This window comes from Equus przewalskii, chromosome 2, assembly GCF_037783145.1.
Source record: "Equus przewalskii isolate Varuska chromosome 2, EquPr2, whole genome shotgun sequence".
Lineage (NCBI taxonomy): Eukaryota > Metazoa > Chordata > Mammalia > Perissodactyla > Equidae > Equus > Equus przewalskii.
Window position 1 is genome coordinate 92,011,134 of NC_091832.1, and position 13,898 is coordinate 92,025,031.

Genomic DNA, 13,898 nt, shown 5'->3' on the forward strand with positions numbered 1-13,898 from the left:
TGTTAAAGAAACAGATACAAGAAAATGCGGCGGCGGCGAAGTGTGGTGGTGGGGGAATAGAATGAGGCGTTTGTATGCATAACTGTGCGTAAGAAAGATCATTAATGAGGCGCTCCAAACGCGGGACAGCCCAGGGCACCGTGTCATTGGCTTTTGTGCACTTGAAGGCGCGTGAGTGCCCTGCTCAGAGGTTCCCCTTTGTGTGAAAGTGGGGAAACCAGAAGCGTGCAGCAACCGCTGGGTTTTCATTTTCGAATTCGTAGGCACTCGGACCGAAATGCTCCCGCACCCGTACACTCCCGCATTCTCGCACCAACAATACTCGGGACTTGAGTTACTTCTCCGTTGCTGACCGAACGAGGAACGACAATGGCCCGATGCTGGCGCCCGCAGCTCCCGGGGCAGCGCCAAGGGGCCGCCCGCCCCGCTGCGCAGCTGCGCGCTGAGCCCCGCCGCCCGACAGACAGCAAACGCGGGCACCAACCGCCGCGCGGCCCGGCCGTTGGGCGGGTGGTAATTTCTGGGAATGGGGCGGGTCCGCGGGCGTACGAGGCCTGGCTTCTGCCAGCGACGAGGAGGAGCGGGCGGCGCCGAGGGGCGCAGGGCGGGCGGGGCGGGGCGCCCGAGCGTCACTGGCCGGGGCGGGCCCGAGGGCGGGGCCGGCGGAGCGCTCCAGCCCGCCCGCGCCCCCACCTTGTACTTAGTGGAGGCTGAGGAGTGGAGACGGGAGGGAACCGGACGGGAGTTTTTCCAACCCCCGGCCCCCAGTAACTGTCAGAGTGCCCGAGTGCCGAGCTGTCCCTTGAGGAGATGGGGGGGTGTCCAGAGCAGGGGACGGGGTGACAGCCGGGGCCCGCGGGGGACCTGAGAGAGTGGCGAGGGTGTGAGCGCGGTACGGGCCGGCCGGGAGAAGCGGGCGGCGCTGCAGGTGCACGCGCGGCCCCGCCGCCCCCACGCGCCTGCCCGCGCGCTGAAGTCCCCGCAGCAGTCTCGGGCCGAAGCAGGGAGCGGGATGGGGGAGCCCCAAGCAGGGAGCGGGACAAGTGGCGACAGTCTACCTGAGCAGGCAGGTTTGGGAGAAGTTCGGGGATCAGGGGCGAGCGAGATTCGAGAGAGCCACCGAGGCAGGTTGGGCGGGCTGGTGGGGGCCGAGGGCGGCGGGGCCCCGCGGGGTATAAATAGCCGGCCGGGGTTTGACAGGCGCTGCGGTGGCTGGCGGTGTCGTCCCCCTCCCCCCCGCCGCGTGGGGAGGGGAGGAGCGCTCGGAGCGGGCGGGGTGGGGGAGGCGGACTCGAGTGTCCTGGTGGCGGCGGCAGGAGGCCGAGGGGGAGGAGCCGAGGCGGGGGGTGGAAGGCGGGGTCCGGGAACGGGGCGAGGGCGGGGGCCACCATTGCTCCCCGCGCCGGGCTCTGTGTCGCCGCCGTCGCCTCGGCGGTTGGGGGTCTGTGGGGCGGCGCGGGCGGGGGCGCTGCGCGGGGCGGCGCGCCGCTGTTTTGTCTCCTCCTCTCCCAGTGGAGCGGCTCCGGCTGCCGGGGAGGCCCGGCTCCCTCCGGACGCCCGGCCGGCGGCGGCGGCGGCGGCGGCTGCGAGTCCGCGGCCCTGCCGGGGAGGGAGAGCAACGCCGCGGTCTTCCCTGGCGACGCGGAGAGCAGGTAAGAGCGCGGGCAGCCGCGGCTGGTGGGAGGGAGCGCCGAGGGCGCGGCGAGAGAGCCTGGCTGTCCCGAGTGCCGCCGCCTCCCTCCGCGCCCCCGCCCCGCGCCTGTGTTGTTTGCTCCGGGGTTTGCGGAGGGGTTTTCCGGAGGCTGTGGCGGTGACAACGGCCGGGAGCTGGGGCAGGGGGCTGAGCGCCCCGGGCAACGGTCAGGGAGCGGGACTTGCAGAAAGGGAACGGCGCGCTGCGCGCCTGCCCGCGGGGAGCGCGGGGCGCGGGGCCGGGCCGGGGGACGAGGTGAGGGACCCCGGCGGGGGGGATGGGCTGAGCGCAGCTGGCTCGCCGTGTTTACATCTCGGCGCGAGTCACCTCTGCCGAGAAGCGGACTGCGCTGACCCGCCTGATCCCGCGGGGAGGCCAGGGCGGGGGTCCGGCTCCGGAGGAAGCGCGTCCTGGGAGGGTCCGGGAGGGCGGGCGGCCGCGGCCGGCGCCGGGGCAGGGCGGCGGGCTCGGGGCGGGACCTGGGAGGCTCCGGCCGCCCGGGTGGCGTGGAGGGCTGGGGAGCAGTTTCCTTCCCCGTCGGGCCTTCTCGCCGCCTCTTACCTTTCCTTCCCTGCGCTGCGGGCTCGCGCGGCAGGTTGTACTCGGTCGTTCTTTTATTCTCTCTCTCAACGCCGGCCCCCTGCTGCCATCTCCCTCTGTTCCCCCGGGGTAGGGCGGATAGGAATCTGTTTCTTAAACAAAACAAAAACGGGCTCTGTAACACGCGCGTCCAGTGACCGCCTTCAGGATCTCTCTTCGCGAAGCTGGCCCTCAGGGACCGTGCTGCTGGATGTTTTGGGGGCGCGGGAGGAGGACGGTGAGGGCTCTGCTGGGGCTGGGGCTGGCTGCCTGAACAGCTTTGCGAGCGGGGCAGCCGAGCCCCTTCTCTTGCTCCACTTGGGCGTTTTTATTCCGTGTCAATAAAGGACAGAGAAAATATTTCATAACGCCAAGAGTAATCCAGATTGCAGTTCCTAATGTTTCTCATGTGCCAGCATCTTTGGCTTTCTTCTTCTAGGGGCCAGATTCGCTGCAGAATGGCCTTTCTTTAAGTTCTCAGTACTTCATTGAATGAGTAAGAGGAGGACAACTTCATTGTAAAACTGTAAAATTTCCCCCTTTCTTGTGTTGTTGAACATTTGCTTCAGCTGTGGTTTAAATTTTAATCCGGTGATGATAGAACAGTAATCTTGTGTTTGGTAATCAGATTTGCTTTTCTTTTTATCTTAGTCTCTTTCGAGAGGTAAATTACGCACTTTCTCTAGTGCCGTAATCAGAGAACAGTGCCAGAATCACAGGAGAATGTACACTTTCGTAAGATAGGATTGGATATTTGTGTTTCAGTTTCTTTTTTCAGAAGTTGGAATGACTTTATATAAAACTGGAAAGTATTGAATTACATTTAAAGGAGTTTAGCAATAATTAAAGTTTATGTACACTACAATATAATTTACACATTGCATTCATTTGGATATTGTTAAGATATCTTCTAGTAAACACATGGAGTAGAAAATTTGAATATCTTGGGCATTTGAAATTTGAATATTTACTATCAGCTTATTTTTTTAAGCAGTGACTTCACTAATTACTTTGATTAATCATTGCATCTCATTTCAGACATATATACTCATTTACAAAATAATCAGAGTGTGGTTGAAAAGAATTTGTAACTTTGAGATTTTGCTCTCCTGAGTAAATAGATTGGTGACTGTGGCTGTGGTAGGGCTTACCAGTGTTGATACTCACAGATTGTACACCACTTTTCTTTTTCAGTAACAGCTTTATTGAGATATAATTCAATACCATTCACCAATTTAAAGTGGACAGTTTGGTGGTTTTTAATATATTCACGGACTTGTGCAACTATGACCATAATTAATCTTAGAACATTTTCATCACCCCAAAAAGGAAACTCATGCTCATTAGCCCTCACTGTCCGTTTCTTCCCCATACCCTCAGCCCTAGGCAACCACTGATCTGCTTTCTGCCTCTATAGATTTGCCTATTCTGAAGATTTTATGTAAGTGGAATCATGCAGTATGTGCTTTTTGTGACTGGTTTCTTTCACTTAGCATAGTGTTTTCAAAGTTCATCCTCGTTGTAGCATGTGTCATTCTGGGCAGCCCTCCCTGTCCTTAGGTTCTGCCTTGGTAGATTCAGCCAACCTATTGTGTATTATGTTTACCATCTGGGATTGGTTGAATCTGGGACCCACGGATCTGGAGGGCCAGCTAAGGGACTTGAATATCCACAGATTTAATATCCTCGTGAGGCGTAGAACCAATCCTCTTGTGGATACTGGGTGATGACTGTATTTCATTTTTTAAAAATTATTGAGTAAATTTCATTGTATGGATACATCACATGTTATTTTCCCATTAACTAGTTGATGAACATGAGTTTTCTCTTTTTGGCTGTTATGAATAATGCTGCTATGAACATTTGTGTACAAATTTTTGTGTGGACGTGTTTTCATTTCTCTTGGATATGTACACTTTTTAAAAAATTAGCTTTTTGAGTTATTTAATACCAAAAATTAATCTGTTTTGAGTGCACAATTCAGTAATTTTTAGTAAATACATAGACTTGTTAAACTATCACCACAACCAGTTTTAGAACATTTCTGTCACTTCCAAAAATTCCCCCAGCCTGCTTGCAGTTAATCCTCATTCTCACCCTCAACCCCAGGCAACCACTGATTTGTGTTTTGTCTCTATAGATTTGCCTTTTCTGGGTATTTCATATAATTGGAGTCATGCAGTATGTAGTCTTTTGCATCTGGCTTCTTTCACTTAGCTTGATGTTTTGGGGATTCATCCATATTGTAGCATGTATCAGTATTTCATTCCCTTTTTATTGCTGAATAGTATTCCGTTGCATGGGTATACCACATTGTGTTTATCTGTTGACCAGTTTATGGGGATTTGGATCGTTTCCAGTTTTTGACTGTTGAGAATACTGCACCTTGAACCTCTGAGTACAGATCTTTATGTGGACAAATGATTTCATTCTCTTGGGTAGATTCCTAGGGATAGGACTGCTGGGTCGTCTGTTTAACTTTGTAAGAAACTGCCAAACTGTTTTCTAAAGTGGCCGTCCCTTTACATTCCTAACAGCAATGTATGAGAATTTTTGTTTCTTCACATCTGTGCCAACGCTTGTTATTATAACTATTCTAGTGGGTATGAAGTGGGTGGTCATTGTGGTTTTAATTTGTGTTTTCCTAAAGACTCAAGGTGTTGAGCATTTTTCTATGATTATTAGCCATTCATATGTCCTTTTTGGTGAAATACCTATTCAAATCTTTTGCCCATTTTTTGTTTATCTTATTTATTATTGAGTGGTAAGAGTTCTTTATATATTCTGAATGCAAGTCCTTTATTAGGTGCATGATTTGCAAATATTTTTCTCCTATCCCAGGGCTTCCTTTTCATTTTTTCATTGGAGCCTTTTGAAGCACAAAAGTTTTATTTTATTCAATTAATTAATTAATTTTTCCTTTTTCTCCCCAAAGCCCCCCAGTACATAGTTGTATATTTTTAGTTGTGGGTCCTTCTAGTTGTGGCATGTGGGATGCCACCTCAGCATGGCTTGACGAGTGGTGCCATGTCCGTGCCCAGGATTCGAACTGGTGAAACCCTGGGCAACCGAAGCAAGCAGAAGCACAAAAGTTTTAATTTTGGTGGAGTCTGATTTCCCAGTTTTTTCTTTTGTAGATCATGCTTTTGTTGTCATAAGAACTCTCTGCCTAATCCAAGGTCTTGAGAATTTTCTCCTGTGTTTTCCTCTAGATATTTTTAGTTTTTGCTCTCATATTTAGATTTATGATCTATTTTGAGTTAATTTTTATGTGTGGTATGAAATAAGAGTCTAAATTCATCTGTTGCATATGGATTGTCTTAGCACTATTTGTCAAAAAGACATCATTTCTCTGTTGATTGTAAATAAAGATTTATTCCTGGACTCTCAGTTCTGTTCCATTATCTATATGTCTGTCCTTATGCCAGTACCACCCTGTCTTGATTAGTGTCCTTTATGGTAACTTATGAAACCAAGTAGTATAAGCCCTCCAATTTTGTTCTTGTTTTTAAAAATAGTGGCTATTCTGAGTCATCCATATAAAAATTTTAGGATTGGCATGTCACTGTCTGCAAAAAAGTCTTGGAATTTTGATAAGGAATGCATTGAATTTGTAGATCAGTTTGGGGAGAATTGCCATCTTGAAATACTGTTTTCTAAAACGTGAACATGAAAATTTCTTTTCATTTATTGATCTTTAATTTTTCTCAGTGATGTTTTGTAATTTTCAGTATACAATTCTTAAAAAAATTTATATTATTGTGGTAAAAGCACTTAACGTGATATCTAAACTCTTAACTTTTTAAGTGTACAATACAGTATTGTTAACTACAGGCACAATGTTTTATGGCAGATCTCTAGGTTTGTTTGCAGGTTCCTTTTTAATCCTCGTTTATTCAGAGTTTTTATCCTGATTCTGTATTGGGTTTTGTCAAATATTCCTTTTTCTGCATCTGTTAGCATGACCAGTAACTATCACACTTTGCCCTGGACTGTCCTGGTTTTAACCCTGAAAGTTGTACATCTTGGGAAAACTCTCAGTCCTGGACAAACCAGTGTGGTTGGTCACCTTAGTGTTTGAGATGATCATGTGGTTTCTGTCCTTTATTCCATGAATATGGTATATTCCATTAATTGATTTTTAGATATTAAACCAGCCTTATATTTCTGGGATAAACGCCTCTTGGTCATGGTATATAATTCTTGTTCTGCGTTGCTGGATTTGGTTTGCTGATGTTTAGTTGAACATTTTTGTGTCTATGTTTATGAGGGATGGGTCTGTAGTTTTCTGGTGATGTCTTTGGATTTTGTAACATAGTGATACTAGCCTCATAGAATGAGTTGAGTGGTATTCCCTCTTCATTTTCTGTCAGAGTTTGTGAAGGATTGGAATTATTACTTCCTTGAATATGTTTGATAGAATTCACCAGTGAAAGCATCTGGGCCTGGATTTTTCTCTTTGGGAAATTTTTAAACTGCTGATTCCTTTTCCTTACTTGTTACAGGTCTATTCAGATTTTCTGCTAATTTTTGGGTTAGTTTCAGTAACTGTGTTTCTGGGGAGTTTTCCGTTTCCTCTAAGCTATTTAATATTTTTGGCATACATTTCATAATGTTCTTATATATGCTTTTAATTATGATAGGGTAGGTAGTGATGTCCCTCTTTTGTTTCTCATTTTGGTAGCATGTGTCTTCTCTCTTTTTCACTTCGTCATTCTAGCTAAAGGTTTGTCAGTTTTGTTGCTCTTTTCAAAGAAAGAAGTTTGGTTTAATTGATTTTTATTCCAGTTGTTTTTTTGTTTTCTGTTTCACTGATTTCCATTTTAGTCTTTATAATTTCTTTCCATCTGCTTGCTTTGGGTTTAGTTTGCCTTTCTTTTTTCTAGCTTCTTAAGATAGAAGCCTAGGTTATTGAATTCTTTTCTGATATAAGCATTTAAAGCTATAAATTTCCCTACAGATGCTGTATTAGCTGCATCCCATCCATTTTATATTTTCTGCTTTTTAAAATTTTCATTCAATTCCAAATATTTTCTGATTTCCTTGGTGATTTCTTCTTTGACCCATGGGTTATTTAGAAATGTATTGTTTAATTTCCAGTTAGTTGGAAATTCCCCAAATTTCATTGTTGTTGATTTTTAATTTAATTGCCCTGTAGTAGGAGAACATACTTTTCTATGATTTTTCTCACTTTAAATTTATTGAGACAGTTTTATGGCCTAGTATGTAATCTATTCTGAAGAATGTCCTGTGTGTGCTAGAAAAGAAAATGTATTCTCTTGTTGGGAGGAATGTTCTGTAGGTGTCAGGTCAAGTTGGTTGATAGTTTTCAAGCCTTCTGTGTCTGTGCTGATTTTTCTGTCTAGATGTTCTATCAGTTATTGAGCAAACTATTAAAATATGGTTATTGAGGTATCTGTTTTTCCTTTCAGTTCTGTCGATTTTTGTTTCGCTTTTGGGCACTGGTTTTACGTATGGTATACATATATAATTGTTTTATCTTACTGATAAATTGACTTTCTTAGCATTATGAAAGATCTCTCTGTCTCCAGTAATATTTGTCTGCTATTAGTGTAGCTACTCCAGCTCTCTTTGTTTGCTGTTTCCATTGCATATCTTTTTCCATCCTTTCATCTTTTACTTTCAGTCTGTTTGGTTTTTGAATCTAAAGTGTGTCTTACAAACAGCATGTAGTTAAAATGCTTTTGTTTTGGTAATAGTCTGACCATTTCTGCCTTTTGATTGGAGAGTTTAATCTGTTCACATTTAATGTAGTAATTGGTAGGCGGATTTATGTCTGCAGTTTTGCTATTTTCCATATGTCTCATTTCTTTTTTATTTCTTTGCTCATCCTCTACTGCCTCTTTTGGAGTTAATGGATATTTTACAGGGTATTAATTGAATTCCTTTGTTAGTTTTTTAACTACATTTTTTGAGTTAATTGTGTTAAGTTGCTCTAGGGATTGCAATGTATGTGTTAATTTATCACAGTCTACTTTGAATTGACTAGTTTATTTATGGTAAAATGTAGAAACTTTGCTGCATTTCCTCCCCCCTCCTGTCTGTTAGTATTGTCATGTATATTAAATTTTTGTATGTTAGGAGCCCAATAATACAGTTTATAATTTTTTAATGAAATTGTATGTCCGTTAAAACAGTTACGAGAAAAAAACATCTTTGATGTCTACACATGTATTTACCTTTTCTGGTGCTCTTTATTTCTTTTTGTGTATTTAAGTTATGGGCTGGTTATTTCCTTTCAGTCTGGTTGGACTTCCTTTAGGATTTCTTGTAAGGCAGGTCTGTTATCAATGAATGATCTCAATCTTTGTTTTTTGGGATTGTTTTTGTTTTGCCTTTATTTTTTTCTTTTTTATGTTTTTGAGGAAGATTAACCCTGAGCTAACATCTGCCACCAATCCTCCTGTTTGTGCTGAGGAAGCCTGGCCTTGAGCTAACACCCGTGCTTGTCTTCCTCTACTTTATGTGTGGGACGCCTGCCACAGCATGGCTTGTCAAGCAGTGCCATGTCTGCACCCAGGATCCGAACCAGTGAACCCTGGGCTGCCAAAGTGGAATGTGCGCACTTAACCACTGCACCACTGGGCTGGCACCTGTTTTGCCTTTTTTAAAGAATAGTTTTGCTGGATATAGAGTTTTTTGTTACAGACTTTTTTTCTTTCAGCAACTTGAATATGTCATCTCCCGCTTTCTGGCCTCCCTTGATTCTGATGAGTTGTTTTTCTCTTTTTGCTTTCACGATTTTCTCTGTTTTTGGCTTTCAGCATTTTTACTGTGATTGTCTAGGTGTGGATCTCTTTGTGTTTATCCTTCTTTCAGTTCATTAAACTTAAATCTATAGATTAATATTTTTCAATAATTTGTTAAGTTTGACCATAATTTCTTCAAATATTTTTTCTCTTCTTTTCTCCCTCTCCTTTCCTTCTGGGATTCTCATTGCATGTATGTTGGTATGCTTGGTGGTATCTCATAAGTCTCTGAGGCTTTGTTGATTTTTAAAATTTTTGCTTTTTTTCTGTTCTTCAGAATTGGTAATTTCTGTTGATATGTCTTCAAGTTCACTAACTCTTCTGTCATCTCAAATATGTAACTGAGCTCTGCTCAACTGAATTTTTAATTTTGGTCATTGTATTTTTCAACTGTGGAATTTCCAGTTTATTCTTTTTAAATAATATCTGTATCTTTACTGAGATTACCTATTTTATGAGTTATAGTTGTCTCACTTTCATTTAATTCTTTAAACATGGTTTCTTTATTTGGAGGTAAAATTAAATTTTAGTTAGGAGATTTTATCTATACTATGCATTAAAATCTAAAATGATGTTTCTTTTACTTCTGAATTGTATTCCCTATTTTTCTTCTATATTTCATGGTATGCATGAAAGTATATTATTCATAAATGCTAAGTTTCATCTGATAGTTTTTATTTAAACATAATTAATTTACTTGTAACTAGTTATGTTTATTAACATAGGATCAGTGTACAATTTGAAACACATGCCATTAATTCTGAAACCTAAGGTCAGTCTCTGAACTGATTTTACAGAATAATGTCTACTTGTTTGTCCATATTTCTTCCTGTTAACCAGTTCTCTCATGATAGGTGTTAATGGGTAGAAAAAAATGGAAGAAGCCTGTGAAAGCAATATGTGTTAGAATGATTACAAAATATCAACATCTTTATATCAGCCTGCGCACTTAATAGTATAGTGTAGTATTCATTCATGTAGGTCCTTGAGAGATTTCGGTAAATAACATAAATGCAGTACCTGTTCTCATGGAACTTACATTCTAGTAGAGGAGACAGACATTAAACATATAAACAAATAAGACCATTTTGGATGGTGATAAATATAATGAAGGAATAAAATAGGGTAATGTGATACCAAATAGAGAATGATGGGGGAGCTACATGGAAATGGAATACAATTTGGGGGAGGGGAGCCATGAGGGAAATGTCTCTTCTAAGGGATGCTGTTTGATGTGGGATCTGCATGATGGGTCAGGAGGACTCGGTCTATTGATGATCTGGAAGAGCTTTGTAGCCCAGGGAACAGGAGGTGCAGAATAAGCTTGGTGTGTTGTAGGAATAGGGCCAGCATGGCTGGAGCTTAGCAAGCCAGTGAAGGAGAGATGAGGCTGAATGAGGTCAGAGAGGTAAGGTGGGCTATCCTTGGGTTGAAGACCGTGTTAAAGAGGGTAGATTTTTTTCTAAGTGTGGTGGGAACCCACTGGAAAAATATTGCAATGACTTTCATTCTGACATATAATTGTATTAACAGTTTCTGAGTGTAAATATATGTAGGGTTTTCTATAAATGATTTTAGCTTTATAAAGAATAGCAGGAAAATAATTTTTTCCTCATGTTTCTTCCTTGATGTTTAACTCTCTAAAAATAAAATAAAATACTAATATCTATAAAACTTGGAATTTGTAGTACAGTTATAGTAATGGCAAAGAGTCGTGTGATAACTTTAACCAGTTTATGTTGGTATTATAAAATTATGCTTTCAACTTTATAATTATGGTTAAAATATAGATAGCTTCATGTAGTTATATAATGACTGACTTTCTAAATAATTTGGCCTATAAACATTTTTTCTTTCACTATTTCACTAGTAGAAACAGTCACAGTTATTTTTGTTTGGCTAACTAATATTGATGTAACTTCAAATAATCTCAGATTGGATAGTGTGGAATATAGTCTTTGAAAGCTTTATGTGAATAAAATTTTGAAGATAAAGCTACCTTTTCAAAATACCACTATTGGTTATTAAACAAAAACAACCTATGGTTTTTATAAAGTGAATGTTAACCCTCCGGTATTTCCCTTTGTAATGTCATATATGTTTTTAATATTTAAAATATAGCTTCCTATAAGGAAATCAAATATTTCAAATAAACTAGTCATATCAAGTCAACCTAGATATACCCTAATTTGGAAGGCATTTTTGAATTGCTCCATTTCTGGGTTAGTACTGATTTATAATGTGTATCTGAATATGTTTCTTGCCCCTATATGTAGTAGCCGTTTTTTCTCACTATATTCAGAATTGTATGGATGGTTGTTAAAAGGTGCTTACTTTCTTCCCCAAATGATTTAAAGTGGCTTAACAAAGGACACATGTACATTAGAGATACTAAAACAGAAGAAGGAAACCAGGCACAAGATAAAGTTGAGTTGGGTAAAAATTGTTTGTGCTGGACACTGTTCTGAGAGGTGTATATGCAATGGTGATTAAAATAGCTACGGCCCAGCTCTCATGGATCTTATATTGTGTTTTGTGTTGGTGGAGTGAGTAGAAAGAAAGATTTGCAGTAAGCATGTAAATGAAAACCTCACTGTGCACTTCATTACAGAGAAATGACAAAAAGCTGGTTTGGGGCAGGATAACATCCAGATAGTTAAAAAATATTCTTTTGCCTGATATCTTTAGTGTCCTGGATGTGATTCATTTAAAATAGGGTAAAACTAATTTGTTTTGGTTCTCAGGCTAGCATATGTTAATTTGCATTGTTGGATTATAAATTTGGCTAAAGAACAAAATCCCAAAACTTCTCTAATTTGGTGATTTATATGGTCTGTAGGCTTCTACTTAGCCATAATCAATAAAAATGAGGAAACTTAGAGATGCATTATGGTAGATTGATTACAGAGCTAAGCTTTATAAATGATGTAGGAAAAACGTTAAATTCATGAATTGGGGGTATTACAAGCAAATAATATAGTGATTGCAGAATTGCTATTAAAACTCAGAAGCTTTTGGCTTCTTAGCCAACTTGAAGGCCAGAATCCCAATATTTTCATGAATAAACTTTCCAATTTGAGTAATTTTATTTTGACCTTGGAATGGGTACCGTTAAGATACGTGGGTAAAAAGTTAGGTTTTCCTTGTAAAACTCAATTCTCTGTTAAACATATACCATTCTAAACTTTAAATTTCATAAGTAACTTAATTTCAGATTATAATTAGTAAGAACTAGAAAATACATTCATTTTGAAAAGAATTAGTGAATTGTTTTCTCTGACGTTTTTGTTCTCTAATAGTGTGCTTAAATAAAGTTTCAGAACAAGTTCATTTTTTATATTTTATTTCATAATCTGGATGCGTTTAGAATGTTCCAGGAAGTCTGCCTTCATGAATTTTGACTCAATTTTTGGAAGTAGAGATGCTGTTTTTACTATGTCATATCTAGGCATTTAAACTCAATCATGATATCACTCTGAAATAAATAATAAAGCATTTTAAACATCCCGTATATTTTATGGGGGAAAGATGGGGTGCATGTCTTCTTCATTTCAGATCATTATGCTTTTTATCCTCCTCTAAAAGTTTTTAGAGGTTTTTATCCTCCTCTAAAAGTTGCTCCTGGGTTGAAGTTTAAGTTTTAAGTTGAAGTTTTTTATGTTATCTGTGATTTTCTATCTTCCACATCACTTTGATCAACTGATCTTTACAAAGTCTTGCCATCCGGCTAGATAACAATACCATGAGACTTACTAACACTATCATAAATATGATAGTTGTGAAGTAGTTTCTATCATTTTTCACTTTTTACAGATGAGTGTGAGATTTTGAGAAGTTAAATAACTTGCTGTGCAGGAAGGATGTTAACGCTGCAGGTCTGAGACTGCGATCCTTGGAAAGGCCTGCTTGCTAGATTGGCCCTCGGCTGGCATCTGGGAACTGGCTCTCAGAGTGTTCCCTGCAACTAATAAGGGTGATTCTCTGTGCCTAGACTGTTTGTGCAAATAATATGGTTTATGTTCAACACCTGCGTTCCTTCTGGAGGTTCTGGAGTTTTGGTACACACAAAGCAGAGAGTGACCATGTGACCAGCCCCCAAAGACTTGGGTGCTGAGTCTTTGATGGGCTTCCCTGGACAGAAACATTGTACACATGTTGGTGCCTGCTTCTTGCTGGAAGAAGTAAGCTCTGTGTTAACTTCTCCTTCGGAGGAGAAAGCATAAGGACGCTCGCAGATGGATTCCTCCAGATTCCATCCGTGTCTTTATCCTTTATGACCTGCTGTATATCCTTATTATAGCTGTGAATACAACTGTATGCTGAGTTCTCTGAGACCCCTGATGTACCTCTTTGAGACTGAAAGAGATTCTGCCCTGCTGAAGGTGAAGATTTTGTTTTAATGTCTGAGGAAGAAGTTTATTTCCCTTTACCGGGTGGTTAGAGTCTTGGGTACAATGGAGAAGATGATATTTTAGTCCTTCAAATAAAAATAAGCATACATTCCTTTCATTCATCCATTTATATACATTCTGCAGTCCCCTAAGTGTCCATGTTCCAGGCCCTGTGGTGGAAGCTAAAAACCTTGACTTAATTAGGTAAAGGGAGATAATCTTGTAAATAGGTTAGGCCTCAATATGGGAGACTAGGTGTACTTTTTCCCCCAGTTGCTTCTGCAAAGGGTCTTTTTATTTTCACCTATGAACAAGTTTATATTTTGGTTCCAGGTAGTTCTTTTACTTGAAACGTGGGTAAACCTGAGTTAGGATAGGTGGCCTATATCTGAGAATCTTTATTTCTTGCTAATATAGAATTGCAGGCTAACCTTTCTTTCTAAAAAACAAACAAGCTCAACCCTG

At 41.5% G+C, this 13,898-nt stretch overlaps 1 protein-coding gene across 33 annotated transcripts in view; it reads left to right on the top strand.

Moving 5' to 3' along the window:
• The first annotated feature begins 896 nt into the window (after positions 1-896).
• ELF2 (E74 like ETS transcription factor 2) overlaps positions 897-13,898 on the top strand; it is a 100,500-nt gene continuing 87,498 nt past the window's right edge. For 4 of the 33 annotated variants that reach the window (XM_008517017.2, XM_008517020.2, XM_008517019.2 and 1 more), the window contains exon 1: positions 1,357-1,652. The gene's annotated coding sequence lies outside the window, so the exon portion shown is untranslated. Of the gene's footprint in view, positions 1,067-1,356; positions 1,653-1,679; positions 1,949-2,163; positions 2,289-13,898 lie in introns of those variants that run through there. The other 29 variants (XM_070611677.1, XM_070611694.1, XM_070611685.1 and 26 more) reach the window with 24 other exon arrangements.